This window comes from Ochotona princeps, chromosome 18 (assembly GCF_030435755.1).
Source record: "Ochotona princeps isolate mOchPri1 chromosome 18, mOchPri1.hap1, whole genome shotgun sequence".
Taxonomy (NCBI): Eukaryota; Metazoa; Chordata; class Mammalia; order Lagomorpha; family Ochotonidae; genus Ochotona; species Ochotona princeps.
Genome location: NC_080849.1, coordinates 36475855 through 36491659, shown reverse-complemented (window position 1 = coordinate 36491659; position 15805 = coordinate 36475855).

The following is a 15805-nucleotide window of genomic DNA, read 5'->3' as shown; positions in this document are numbered from 1 at the left end:
TGTATTCTTCATATTCTTAACTTTATTGCAATTTAAATTAATCTCCTATTGGAGGACAATTTTTTCTTATAAAATTTCCTCTCCTATGCAGAAACTCAGTAACCAGAAATATTGGTACTTCTCTTTACAAAAACACCTTTTATTTTTTGAAAACTGAGTCAGAAGGCACTGATGAGAAACTGCAGAATAAACTTATGAATTCTCTTTATATGTATTTGAAATGAATATCTGTCATTCAGTGCCTTTTACAATGTTCTGGGTGGCATTTGCTTAATCATTCATGCTTCCATGTATTTAAAACACATGCTTAGTGTTATGATCACAGAGGCTATTGCAGTTCTATGTGAATCACACAAATGGTTTAGTGATTAATTAATAAGACAATAATACATGCCAACTTCTAATGAAGTAAATGAACATGAGAAATGATTAAATGACTAAAAGGAAATATTGTTGTAATAGTGTTATTATAATTATTAAAATCTTCAGTTGCATTAAAGACACTTTGAAACATTCATTTTTGACTTTCTCCAACTGAGGGAATTGAAGTCTTTAATTACTTTGATTCTACAGACAAATTTCAATGCATTATTTTCCTTTTACTTTCACTGAAGCCACGGTTGGTAATTTTTAAAATAAATGCAACCCATAATTATTTCAATGATCATTGAATAGGCTTGAGATCATTTGCTTGAAAGCAGATTTTTTTATTCTAGTGACATTAACTTATTGTTATTAATACTACTGGCAATAGTTGGATTAAGAGAGGAACAGGAATGGAGAAAAAGCCAGACAGGAAGAGTTCCCATCCACTTACTCACTGCTTGAATGCTCACAAGGGCAGCGACTGAGTTAAACTGAGGCCAAGATCCAGGAATTGAATTGATGTGTCCTATGTGGGTGTCAGGAATTCAACTGCATTAGCTGTGACCTGCTACCTCTCAGGATACACATGAGCAAGCAGCTGGAATCAAGAGCAGAGCCAGTGAACCATAGTATATGGGACACTTGCGTCCTAACTGAGTTCGTAACTCCTATGCCAGATGCCTCTCCCAACTGACTCTGCTTGCTTTTGTTTCATCCCATCTCCTGATTTTTCTCATGTCTGTTTCTTCTTCTTCTCTCCCTGTACATATGGCTCTATATTTTGTTTTTCCAATATGGTATGTAGCACTATAATTAGTGGCTGAATTCTTTGCACTGAGACACCAGCTTTATATTACTATGTCTATGCTATACAATATCTATATCATTATTATTCTTTAATATTTAATATCAAATAACCTAAGTTATTTGAAAGTAAGCACATTAATTAAAGTAGCCTATGTTGTGTGCTCCTAAGGGCATTATCTTGAGCTAACATCTTAGAGTTTGGATTTCTGTGAGTTTAGCTAGTTGGTGTTACTTTTGGCTAAATTACTCATCTTTAATGTATAGAATGAGACAGAGGCACATTATTGCAAACTAAGTTGAAAAGCTTCATTGACCAGGTTTCTTAAAATGGAACTCTTCGTTATTATAAAAATTTAATGATATTGTGTATGCTTTCCTCTGAAATACTGCACTAAATGTACCATTTCTCACTATACACTATCCTTTTATTTCACAGCTAAGTCACATACCTTACTATGAAAGTAAGGTTTTGGATGATGTATGATTATGTATATTTGATCACATAAACAAGCTTCATCTACAATGATTAATCTTGATTGTTCTCTTAACTCTACACAAGTGGTTCCGCTTTTGCAGTTGAGTTCAGTTTTCATGAAATAACTGAGTGTAACTTCACGACACATTCTTCAGTTCGATGTATCTCTAAGCTTATTTCCAACATGTCTTGTTCATTGAGATGTGAGAATAGGCCTCTACTTCAATGTGATGCCTTTTCAATTAACCTTGTCTCTAGTCATCTGTTCCTCCTTCAGACCGTCTCATTTCCATAGTTAACATCATATATGTTCCCTAGAATTTTCTTCTTTATCATCCATCATTTCTCAATTATTAGCAAACATGGACAATTAAATGTAGCTATCTTCTGCAGTTATTGTTTTCTCTTTTGTTGCTAAGTTTTTCTTCTCTGAAACATCATGCACTAACTGATGGTGCAAAAAGAGCTCCAGCCACAATATGGTTGCTTTGTGGTAATTTCCGTTTTCTTCCCAATACAAATTGAGAATTAGTTGGAGCACACAATGTAGGTTGTCAAATAACTCACTCAGATTGGCACAGTAAACAGGTATTTTTGCATTGTTTCATCCACAATTAGCAAATGATAGGAATAATTATTTTAAGAACATGACTTTGGTTACTTGCTGATATGCTGCTTTTGATTACCACAACAGGAGACCAATGCTAGTAATGTTCATTTATTTCTGTCCTTTCATCTTAAGTATATTTGAGCAACAACAAAGGAACACTATTTACATGGACAGTTTTGATCATTACAAAAAGTTGAGGATGATATATTATCTTTGTGTTTATCATTGTTATTACTATGACAAATGCTCTAAAAAATCCATTGCTAATAATACATTTTTCTCCAATAGCCTTTTTCCTAATGCACTTAAAACCACTTAAAAACACAAACCAAGTCAACTTCACAGTATCTCACATAGAAAGCTTTCTGTTAAATAAGACTACTTCACAACTAGATCTTAACCTTTAAAATCTTACTCTCTGCCCACATGCATTAATAATTCCATTTATTTTATTCTTTTAAACCCATTGTACTGACTCTGAGAAATTCCATTTTTGTATGGCATATTTTCTTTATACCCTGGCTTTATATTGCTCTGAGGCTGTTGGTAAATATTTAAATCTACTGCTAATTGGCACAAAATTTTTCTTAGCCTCACAAAGTTGTCATCATAGTGAATTATCCCACTTGTTTCTGGTCATGGAGTTGCATCAGCCTGACAGCTGAAATGGAATGTTACACTCACCAGTGACAGTTACAACCAAGTTTTATTACACTGAGATGTAAGCCACTACCAACCAACCGACTGACCAGGACCAACACCCCTTACCAGAGTGTGGCGTTGAATAGCACATTCACAGTATTTGTATAGGGGCAGTTTACAATGGCTTGTTGTCGCTGGACAGTCTGTGTCCATCTCTTTTCCAGTCCAGCACTTAAGATAACCGGACTCAGGCCTTGATTTCTGGGAACTGAAAATGATCTGTGCTGAAGGTCTTGTAGGTAGTTTGCCCTGTGAGCTGACACAGTCTCACACAAGTTTCATAGCCAAGCAAGCAAAACAGAAGCTATAAGAGTGAAAACTATTGGTATTAGCAATGAGATCTTCTCACTCCATTTTAATTTCTACTCTACAATGGGAGTGTTCTGAAAATCCAGTTACCTAAAATGCACAGTACAGTAGAAAGTGATATTTTACTATGCACAGTGTCTGGGGCCTCATTTGTCTTAGTTGGAAGATTAAATCATGCTAGCTGTTAGCTAAAGGTTAACTCACACAGTCAGCAGGAGAGGAAAGAATGAAAACTTTAGTTGCTACTATATGCAAAGATTTGTTCTGAACAACTGATGCCTATTTTCTTGTTTGATCCTAAAGATGGATTATTCAACCTCATTTTTCAGAAGTGAAGTCTTGAAGGGTTGTCTCATTTTCTCCATGATTTTTACAAAAATGGCAGGTGCAGGCTATTTTTAACTGTGTTTCCAGTCATTAATAATGCCTCACTTCATGAGTTCCAACTATTCTAGATCTTTCAGTTTTTCACAAGATGTTGTACATGACTTTTCTCTCACCACCATCTTCAGTCCACTCTCCTCCCTGAGAAGCTATGTGCATCATCTGTAGCATTTATTTATTTTTATTACATCTGTACAGATTTATTTCCTCAGTCTGTGGATGCATCAAAACCATGAATGACAACAGCTATCACAGAGCTTGGCAAGTGTTTACTGCTCAATCATGTCTATTGAATGGGGTTTACAAATCAGAATGAATACATTTTTTATTTCTTTCTTACACATGCTATTTAAAGAACCTTATATTCGGTCCAAACACTGTGGCTTAGGTGGTAATGCCACCACCTAAATTTCCAACATCCCACGTGGGTGCCAATTCACCCACATCCCATGCAGCTCTATACTAGTTCACCTGGGAAATCAACAAACTATGTACCAAGTGTTTAGGCCCTTGTTCCGAACTGTAAAATCGGAAAGAAGCTCCTGGTTTGTTTTCAGTCTGGTCCAGACCTAGTTATCACAGCCGTTTAGGGAGTAAAGCAGTAGATGAAAGATATCTCTTTCTATTTCTGACCTTCCTTCCTTCTTTCTTGCCCTATAATTCTACCCTTCAAACAAGTAAAATAATCTTAAAAATATTGTTCTTTCTAGCTTCAAAACCTATTCTTATGTGCATGAAGCATACAGCCATAAAGTCATTCTAACACTTTACAGGATGTGTAACAATGACATACAAATGCCTGGAATTGGTGAGCTAATCAAGACTAAACATCAGTGTTTTTGAAAGTGTCAAAATATAAACAGAGAGCTTTGAACTTATATTTGTTTAAGCCAAGGGGAGCAATTTATAAATATTGTGACGATTTTGGAGATGGCTGTTGCGACAAATACTGTATTTGTTTTTATTCACATTTAAAACAATGAGACTCCGTGAGAAAACTCATTTCCATTGTTAACACCATATGACTATATGCTTTGATTGTTTTAGTAAAAGGCTAAAGATTTCTAAGATCTGAAAGGAGAACAGAGTTTTGCTTTGATTGTTTTAGATGTAGTGTGCAATTATATGTATTTCATTAATCAATGTTATTATTTTAGTTCAAATACATCAATGTTATTCCAAAAACAAGAAATTAAATGTTTTTCATTTTGAGCACTGAATGAAAACAAATAAATTCACGTCATTTGAAGTTAGTAGGAATCTAACAGTATACCAAAAACAGGATAGAGACTGCAAGCAATATAATTAATTTTAAAAAACTTCTCAAATTAAACAAAATATGTAGTAGCTGCCAAAAATTTAGGGAATTTATTTTTCCTGATGCTACCCAATAGTCATAATTCAAACTTACTTGTTAAACTCTTAATCCTATCAATTGTGTGGCATGGGAAATACAAAGAAATGTAGTCAGACGTTCTCTCACAACTGTACAATGTTCTTACATCACCAAGCATGATCAACATCAAAGCTCCATACCCTGATGTGGGTGTAGGTTTCACAAATTTAGAAAGGGAAATCGCTGAAGGAATGTTGTGGAGCTGATATTTCCTGATCATTGACCCACATCTGGTGTGCCTGGACAGGACTCAAAATGTTGCCCACTTTAATCCTTTGCCAAAACATGAAAGCGAGGTGGGGAAAGACAAGCTGTGACTACAACTATCCAGAACCCATTTTCAAGACTGAATTCTGGAAACCTTTCTTTAAAGAATAACATAAAGGGGGTCAGCTCCCAGATGGACCTACAGTGACAACCAGAGTTAAAAGTGGAGAGTGTTAAACATGGATTTTTACAAGAAAAACACACTCCCCAGCAACAAGGAACCTGATTATGTCACAAAGAGGTACAAATCATTGGTTCATGGGTCAGAAGAAAATTGTAAAATTTCATGGCTTGTGGTACAGGCATGATACACAAATAATACAGATTCTCATCTTGTGAATTTATACATAGCTTCAAGTGTAACTCTTTTGTGATATAGTTGGCTATAACCACTAAGTATGGGGAGAGGAAAAAAAGCCTTTTTTTGTGGAGAACCTGCTTTACTCTGTTTATAAGTTTTGTTATTTACTAATATTTTTGTATAAGACATATATAAATCAAGGAATCTCAAACAGTACACCATTCATTTACTAGGCATTAAAACAATTTTTGTTTCAAATAACTTAGGAACACATGCTTTGCACTTAAATAATCATCTAAGGTTAACATTAATGCAAAAGGTATTTTATAGTCATTTCATTGTATCGCTATTATAGAATAATGTACAATTATTAATTATATAATTCATAGCAATATATTTATATCTATGCATCAATATAATGTAATATACAATGTAATATAGTTCAGAAGATCCACCAGATGGCAGCCATCTATGTGCAGGTTACATCCAGCTTCCTCTATGCCACTGAAATTTGGGACCAAGCTGAACAGCTTTCCAAAGAACAATGTAATATAGTTAACATTATATGACTAGTTAATTTTGTATTGATTACGTAACTGAAATATCATGTATTATTTTATATAAATATATGAATATATAATTACTATAAAATATATCGTTATTATATATTACCTTTTGCCAATTCCAAATCTTAGAAAGACCTTTGGTTTCTTTTATCGTTTATAAAAGCTAGACTTCCTGTAAATATATACCTGAATGAGTTTATGTGATTCTCTCCTGTGTTTGATGAGTCTCTCCCTCCTCTTTCCTCAAGTGTTACTCTTACTATCGTGACTTCTAATGCTCAATTCCTCTGTCACCTCGTAGACACTACCTCCCGTTTGCTTCATTTTGACCTAAGACTGCTTCCTCCACCTGTTGATTGCATTTTGATAATCGCAAAACTCCCGATAAGGACCTGGATGTCAGCACTGCACACTGCTTGTATGCGTGCGCATGTGTATACACGTGTACACTACTGTAAAATTTGATCCTTAACCTTGCCAGCTATCACAACCTTTTAGTTCTTCAGCTCAGATGGGTTGAACACATATTCTCTGATTTAATTGCAGGTGTCTGTGTTGATAAAATGAACTTGGGGAAAAAGTATTGATCGAGTTCCACTCCATCTCCACTGCCCCCCATCTCTCTTGCCTCATGCCCTTGCATTACCCTGTGTTCCTGTATCTCTGTGCCTGTATGGTAAATGTTGTCATGGTAACCAACAGACTCATCTGCTTGGCTAGTGGACCATAACCCTGTTATGTAACAGCGCTTGTCTCCATGCCGTTTTGGGTTTAATTTTATAAAAGAAGCTGAGGAGCAGGGTTTTGGTACATAAAGCCCGTTCAATTTAGTCGGCTGTCAGGCTCAAGAAGCCACATTCCTGTGCATATTTTTGCCCACCATCGTGCATGAAGAGGTATGAATTTGCACAAGACCCCTGAGTTATGGTTTGGCCTGTGTGAACATGGAGCTGGTTTGTCAGAACTCAATCTCCTGGATCACTGTGTGTTTCTCCTTAAAACAGCATATAGGCTGGCAATGTGGCACTGGTTGCTGAGCTTCCACCTACACTACCACCATTGCCTTCCAAGCTCGCAATTCCATTTCTGCTCCAGCTCTCTACTAGTATGCCTGGAAATGCAGCAGAAAATGAACCAAAATATGTAAGTCCCTGCCATCCATATAGTTTTAGGACTTTGGGTTTTGTTTTGTTGTTTCTTTTGTTTTTTTTTTTCTTGTTTTTTTTGGAGGGGGTATTTATTTTTATTGCAAACTCAGACGGAGAGGAAGAGAGAAAGAGAGGAAGATCTTCCATCCAATGATTCACTCCCCAAGTGACCACAAGGGCAGGAGATGAGCCAATCCAAAGTCAGGAGCCAGGAACTTACTCCAGGTCTCCCACACGGGTGCAGGATCCCAAGGCTTTGGGCCATCCTCGACTGCTTTCTTAGGCCACAAGTAGGGATCTGGATGGGAAGCAGGGTTGCAGGGATTAGAACCGGTTCCTATATGGGATCCCAGCATGTTCAAGGCAAGGCCCTTAGCCAATAGGCCAATAGGCCATTGCGCCTGGCCCCAGAACCTTTGTTTTGACTTGACATAGTCCTGACCATTATAGTCATTTGGGGAGTGAACCAACTAATGGAAGATTATTCTAGAAAAAGTGCACTGGATTCATCATCCTGACAAAGAAGTTATGGCTTGAAAACAGACACAAAAACATTATTTTTTTAAATTGAAAAATAAATTATCAGTAAGAAATCTTGGAATGTTTTCTTCTAGTAGCTATGTGATATGTTCTTTCTTAAAGATTTGGAACAATATTCTCATTGTGAGTTACTGTCGTAGGCTCTCACTACAGCTTGGATTACTGATCCATAGAGTATTATAATGAAAATAATACTACAATCAGAAAACATTAGTTTTTCAGTTTGCACCATGCTACTAAAATAACTAACTCCAATCTGTGAAATCGGTGCTATGAGAGAGGCAGTGTTATAGGCAATGTACACATATTACAAAAGAATTTATGAAAGAATTAATTTTTAATAATGCCATTTCTATTATTGAAAAGCTTCAACTGTAGTTTTGGGAATATCTTAATCTCCACTCACTGGTCTTACCATGGATGGTAAAACTGAATCTTCTTACACTTTATGAAGAAGAGAATTCCTTTATCATTAACTTATCCATGTGTCAGTGTTTGGAAATGCCCAGGATTGCTTTTTATGGTGTGACAATAAGTCTTGGAGTATGACGTCTAAGAATAGTACTTCAAAATGTTACTCAAAAAAATTCATCAAAGACCATGATTCTTTTCATCTTCCTATCGTGCTCTGTTTGCTTTTGCCCATCTTCAAAATCAGAGAATGGATTTCTGTGTAGAGACCTCACACAGAAGGAAAGTGCGGTGAAAAACACTAAAGAACATCCTAAGTTGATTTGTTTTAAGTCAGAAGATAATAGATTATTTGAAACCCCACTGATCTGATTATTTATATCTTTCAAGCCATTGTTGAGATATAAGGCCAGTCCAAACAGCACGGGACTCCATATAGGTGAAGCAAGGTTTAACTATAAAAATTACCATCATAGGCTTGGCACGATAGCCTAGTGGCTAAACTCCTTGCCTTGCATCCGCCAGGATCTCATATGAGTGCCAGTTCATGTCTTGGATGTTTTACTTCCCATCCAGCTCCCTGATTGTGGCCTGGGAAAGTAGTAGAGGATGGCACAGAGCCTTGGAATCCTGCATCCATATGGCAGATCTGGAAGAGGCTCTAGGCTCCTGGTCTTGGATCAGTTTGGCTCTGGATGTTGCGGCCACCGAGGGAGTGAATCAGCGGATGGAAGATCTTTCTCTTTGTCTCTTTTTCTTCTCTGTAGATCTGCCTTTCCAATAAAATATATGTTTAAAAACAACTTATAAAAAAGGTTATCATCATGATGTTACTTGTGTTTCATTATTAGGAAGAAGAGAACTAATTTTATAGCAAGGATTTCAATCTCATGACTGCATTGATTCAGCTTAGAAGGAAACTGTTATCTTCTAGTTGATCTCTTATACTTGTCCTCTCTGTTGCTACCTCCATCTGTCTCTTGCCTTTCAAGATCTCCATCAAGTCGACTCCATATGAGTGACTCTACATAAACTGTTTAGAATAGTGAAGAAATGCAAAGTCCTCAATGTTTGATCAATAGAAGATTAGGTTAAAGCAGATTGAGATTCTGTTCACAAAGCCCTTTATCTTTCCTTTTCTTTTACTCCTCCCAACCTGTAAGAATAACATTTTTAAGAATTGTTACACAATAAGAAAAGCTGGCCTTGGCATTCTGAAAGTAACCTTGCCCCAATATTAGACAATAAGCATGAAGACTTGTAACCATTACAGCATCCATGCCCCTAAACAGTATGCTATTTAGCTTACATGGATTCAGTTTGTAATTAATTAAATGTTATAGCTGAAACAGGTGATTTTGAAACTTTTTTCTTACTCTGAAAACACTGATATCTCTGTTCAGGACACTAGGCAGAATGGCTTCACTGTGCATGGACAAAAGACCATAGACCCTGACCATAAGGCACCATGACACTAACCTCTAAGCAGAAGTGTTCATCTGTACCCTTCAAGAGGTAAGACTTAGGAAGGTTGCAAACTCAAGCTTACAAAAGGCAGAGCAATTACTTCAGAAGAATAACAGCTGTGCCATATGAAAATTGCATAGCAGATATGAATCATACCTCATATAACATTCCTGACCAATGCAACATTTTTTTTTTCTGTAGTTCATGTGCTTGATTGCCTTTGTAAAGGGTGTCAAATATCTGTGCCATGGACTTGATTGTAAGCACAGTAAGAGGTATGAATTACTGCAATGTTCCCTAACTTAAGTGTGAAACCTAGGCAAGGATAAATTCCATCTCTTTGTTATTGGCAAGAACATTTCTCAACAACCAGTTTAAAGCCATTCAAAAATCCAGGATCACTTATGTTTTTACCTAATTCTTATTTTTTTTTCCACATACAAATTTAGCAAATTTCGGTAAATAACTAATCTCAATTTTTGAAGATACATTAAGATAACAAAAGAAAAACCAGAAGTTAAAGTCTGTCCTTGATTTCTTTAGGAAAAAAAAGACAATCTAACAGGCACTGATGTTCTCCTATTCATGAAAGATTGCACTAGGGACTAGGGAAGCCAAAGTTATAAACTGAGTTTATACTGTTTTTTCTTTCCCCTCCTTCTCCTTCCATTTCTCTTCCTCCCCTTCCTGTGGTTCCTTATTTTATTTAATCTCCTTCTTTACTTCATCCTTCTCATTTACAAAGGTTGTAGAAATCCAGAAAGATTGTTTAGAAGAGACAGTAATGGAAATAAGTGATCTTAGTAACACAAGATTAAGAAAATGTGTTCAAATATGTGTTCCAATCAGTTAAATTCAGTGTTGGTTTTTTTTCTTGAAAATATGTGACATTCTTCCTTATAAAAACATGTAGTGTTAAAAGTGAGGTTTATCCTGGTATCTATTTCTCAAGCAATGACAAGCTAGTAAAAAAAGAACACTCAACAAAATTTGGCAACAAAATTTTTCTTACTGTTTTCTTCCTAACTAAAATTTGTTAATACTTTCCTAGAGTCATAGACTAAATTAATGCAACAAGAATTTTGGAGCTAGTTGACTTCACTTTCCAAATCTGTGTTTTAAAACAAAGTTGTTGAGAATGTTAATCTAGAGGGGTGTCACGAAGTTGTATAGTGTTCCACAATTTATTCTAATATGCAAAATGAAACTGAAACTAAGATACTTACCTTGTAGAAGACACAAAATAATGTTGAAAAAATGGATAAATAATAAATACATTAGCTCGCTTTAGCCTCACTATTGTGAGATGAAAGTGAAGAATTTACTTCCTCTTATAATGAGGTAAAGACTCTCAGGTCAAAAAGCCTAATCAATACGTTTTGGTTTTGAAGTGAAGTAGTGTGACCCAGGTTGTACTCATTCACTATTATAGATTTTTGATTGCACATTAGACTTTCAGCATGTTAGTTGACTCCATTGTGCTGTGATTTTTTTTTAACTTTATTCATATTGTTGAAGTTGTTTTATGGCCTCCCATTTAAGGGAATGCATAATAACTGTATAATAGAGACTATCATATCCAGATGCAATGGGCAAGTCAAACATAGACTCCCAGTGTAGTTGGATATATTTTGACAATAGGATGCTGGACTCTGCCATTGTTTGTACCAACAATGTCAGGATACACTTAAACAGCTGAGTGATGGACTTATAAGTGCTAATGAAGGACTATACTATTGTAATAATATGAAGGAAATGAATTGTGGGGAGGGGATTTGGGAAGGAGTTAAGGGAAACCCCAGAGTCTATGGAATTTATTAAGACTCAATTTACATTGAGTCTTAATAGTGTTTGGGGGAGGTTCTTATTAAAGGGAGGGACAAAAATCATAATCTTACTGAGCAAAACATCATTTAACATAATTTGTTCTACACAGAATAAGGTGGTGATGTTCAATGATCCTCTCTCTACAGCATGTTGGTTATATTTTGACCTGGCCTGGCCTGGCAGAATTATAAACTCATTAGGGTAAGTATTCCAACTATGCTGCTTTAAATCCTACTGTGAAGTTGTACTACATTCTCCAGATTTGTACTAGGAGTGTGGCATGAACAAAACCAGCTAGGATTACTAAATCCCAACACAACATAGGTTGATTCAAACTAGTGACGAGAAACTATGGAGAGAATAGAGGGTCCTTAGAAGCCGAGCCAGGGGAGAAGTTAGGCATTTTCATTGATTAATTCTTCTTATTTTTTCATGTATTTCACATAATGCTTAGTCTCAAATGTTAAAGGATTATGAGAGATGGAATTAAATAAATTCCATTTTGTCATTAGTCATTGTGATTGGACTGATAACTTGCTTTTGTCTTTCGAAAATCCGACAGTTTCAGCAATAAATGTGCCTCTTAGACAGCTTTAATAAATCATTTAGAAAATCAGAAATTTCATTTTTTATGACATACAATGACTTGGGTTTATTGGATTTGAATTTCCTGTCCTCATGCAGGCTATTGTAACAGAATTCACAGACTGAGTCACTTAAAATCAACAACAGCCATTTCTCATACTTGCTGAGGCTGAGAAGCCCTCTGGAACAGGCAGCAGATCCACTATCTGGTGAAGGCTGGTAAGAATCATTTTATTTTTATTTTTATTATTTTTTAAAGACTTACCTATTTTTATCGGCAAGGCAAATATATGGAGAGGAGGAGAGACAGAGGAAAATCTTCCATCCGATGTTCACTCCCCAAGTGGCCTCAATGGCTGGAACTGCACCAATCTGCAGCCAGGAGTCTGGAGCTTCATTCGGGTCTCTCACATGGGTGCAGGGGCCCAAGGCTTTGGGTCGTCCTCAACTGTATTCCCAGGCCACAAGCAGGGAGCTGGAGGTGAAGTAAGGCCACCAGGATTAGAACTGAAGCCCATATGGGATCCTGGTGTGTTCAAAGTAAGGACTTTAGCCAATAGACTATCATGCTGAGCCATTTTTTAATTTTTATTTGAAAGGCAGATTTAAAGAGAGAGAAAGAGAGACGGAGAAAGTGATCTTGCATCCACTGGTTTGCTCTCCAAATGGTTGCAATGGTCAGAACTGGACAGATCTACAGTAAGGAGCCTGAAACTGGATGCAGGTCTCACATGTGGATACAGGTGCCCATGGACTTCTGCCCTGGAGCAGGCAGTACTTCAACCAACATGCATAGTGCATGCTGGAATGGCAAGTAGAGGCTTAGCTTATTATACCCTTAAAATCCCTTTCAGAAGAACATGCATCCCATTCATGAAGCCTCTGCCCTTAAAATCTAATCACCTCCCAAGGTCCACAGTCCTCTCATAATCACCCCGAGAATAAAGATTTGATGAATGAATTTTGAAGGGAACATAAACAGTCTAGCGCACTGTCGATTTAAATGAGAAGTGAATGAAGAACCCAGATAATTAAACAACTTTCTATCAATGAATATTCATATAATTTAAATGTTTACTCAAATGTAAGAATTAACTGACAGTAATATAAAATGTCTGTTGTATGTGTACACATATATAGTATGAAAGTAATTTTGTGTATATATGTGTATGTATGTGTATTTGAAACTTAAATTGTAAAGTTCTCCCATTAGACTTTTGTAGCACCTTACTTGCAGTCCTGCCTTTCCAGTAAATAAATAAGTATTTTTAAAAAATAAATAAAATTGGGCAAGCATTGTGGCCTCATCACCTGACAAGAGTATCCCATAGGGACGCTCGGTTGTGTCTTGGCTGTTCCACCTGTGAAAAGGCATTGCATATTATCAGAGGAACAGGTCTGCACTCTATAATCTTTGCAAAAACTTCAATAACCTTCAAATAGCACTGTGTGGGAAAAAGTGGAAGCTGTGTCTTCCAGTGAGCATTACAAAGTAACCAGTGAGCTTTGACTCTATACTCACATAAATGAACTCATTATATACACAAATCTATTCATAAATACTTCTTCCTGAACCTTGTCACTATAAAGCCATTTCTGGCACTTACTCCTGTATAAATCATCATGATTTCTCAAGACCAAATGATCTGAATTGCAATGGGAGCTTCTGGGCTTCATTTTCACAGCATTTGAACACATTATTTCTAAAAATGACCTTTCCTCTTGCACACTGGCCACATGTTTCAGTCTGCAAACAAAGAAATCAGTGATTCAGCAGAAGTGTGCTGAATGCATCTGGGTACCCTGCACTCTACTTAGTCTTGGACTACATGGGAAAAAATGAATTAAGTAAAGCCATTTTTATTTCAAAGAAAAGGACATACTAATATATAATTGCAAAACAGTATGATAAATGTCATGTTGGAGACATCTGTGGCCTTTACGGGATAGCAGATTTATGAAGGAAGAGGGTTGTTTTTATAAATATATGGGTTTTAATTTTTCAGCCCTGTAAGCACCTCTTATTTGTAGTGGTTATTCCTATAAGAAAAAAATGATTAGCTTTTCTTTACATACATGTTTGCCATATTAATGAGAAAAGTTTATGCATATTTAGAGGATTTGTAATTTTACCGCTCTCAAGATTTTTGCATTTTAGTTTCCCCTTAGTAATCTCAGCCAGAATTCAGGTGAGTTCCTCCTGCTTCTCAGCACTCAGCCTCCTCTTTCCCAGCAGGAAGGAATTCAGAGAATTCCATACATGCTGATGATGACTTGCTTCATTGGATTAAACTTGTGGATGTGGTCTGTTAGCACTCTTCAATTTCACCTCCATTTTATAGGCGGAAGACAATGCATGAAGCCAGAGCTGTGACTCTGAGCAACTTCTTTGACATCTTCCTCGCAAAAATGTGGTTTCTGAATGTTGGCTGTGCACTCAGATCCTTCCTTCCCTGAGGTCCTTTATCAAGATGACTTGCTTAAATGCTTGCCTTGATTCATGATTTCTAATCACAACAAATCACCAATCCCCTATTTACTCTTCAAGCTCCCTTATATCACATCAGATAAATTTGCTTAAAAAAGAAGAAGAAAAAGTTCTCCCACACTCACAAACATTGAAAAGTAGTATTAACCTTCTGGAAATAGAAAGTAATTTAGTAAAAGTGAAAAGCCATAATCAGGCTGCCTGAAAACCAGCCACAATGACTAGATATGTGTCAAGACAAATTATCTAAATTCTATAAAAGAATAACAATAGTAATAATACCAATATTTTAAAGGTCATGAAGTTTACCTTAAATGAGATGATATAGAGAGAATTGGGCATATAAACATTATTCTTTTTATTTCAGTTCTCCATGTAAAAGATCATACACCACTAGTAAGCAGCACTATGAGGTTATAATCAGTTTTATTTTTAAATTTTTACCTACTTTGTGATTCCAAATTCCCTTAGCTACTTAGCAGTTTCATACTTGCACAGTAATTTCACTCCGTTTCTAATTATAGTCTAAATCTCTACTTATTTAAAATAAAAGGCAATCTAACCCAAAAGTGAAAAATCCTTTCTATTTATACATGCATTAAATTGAAGCTATGCTAACAATAAGACCTTGGATCCTGATTTTTTCTTAACACTTCTCCCCACTTCTCTGTTCTGGGGATCATTTCCTGCCACTCCCCGACTCCATTCCCTCAATCTTGTTTTGGTTGCCCAGACCCTCAGACCCCAGTCTGCCATCATACAACTTTCCAATCATTGGTTACAACTCACTTTTTGCTTTGTTTCTTCTACTATCTTTACTCAGTGAATAAATAACTATGTATTTGGTAACTACTATGGGACAAGTGCTATTTTGGTATTAATGACTGAAAAAAAAAAAAAAAACTAGCACTCTTGCAACATGCATTTTGTGGAGGAAGACCACAGTAACAAATGAATGAAAATGAATGAAATCATCAAGTAATATCAGCTACTGAACAAGATATAGTCACCAAAAACTTGGTTACCACAGAGGTTAAGAGAGTGACAATTTAACATAAGATATTCTCTTTAACGGACATACTTATTAATCACTGTTGAATTTTGGCTTTAGTTAACTCAATATATGAATTGAGCTTTGTTTTCATATTAATACAAC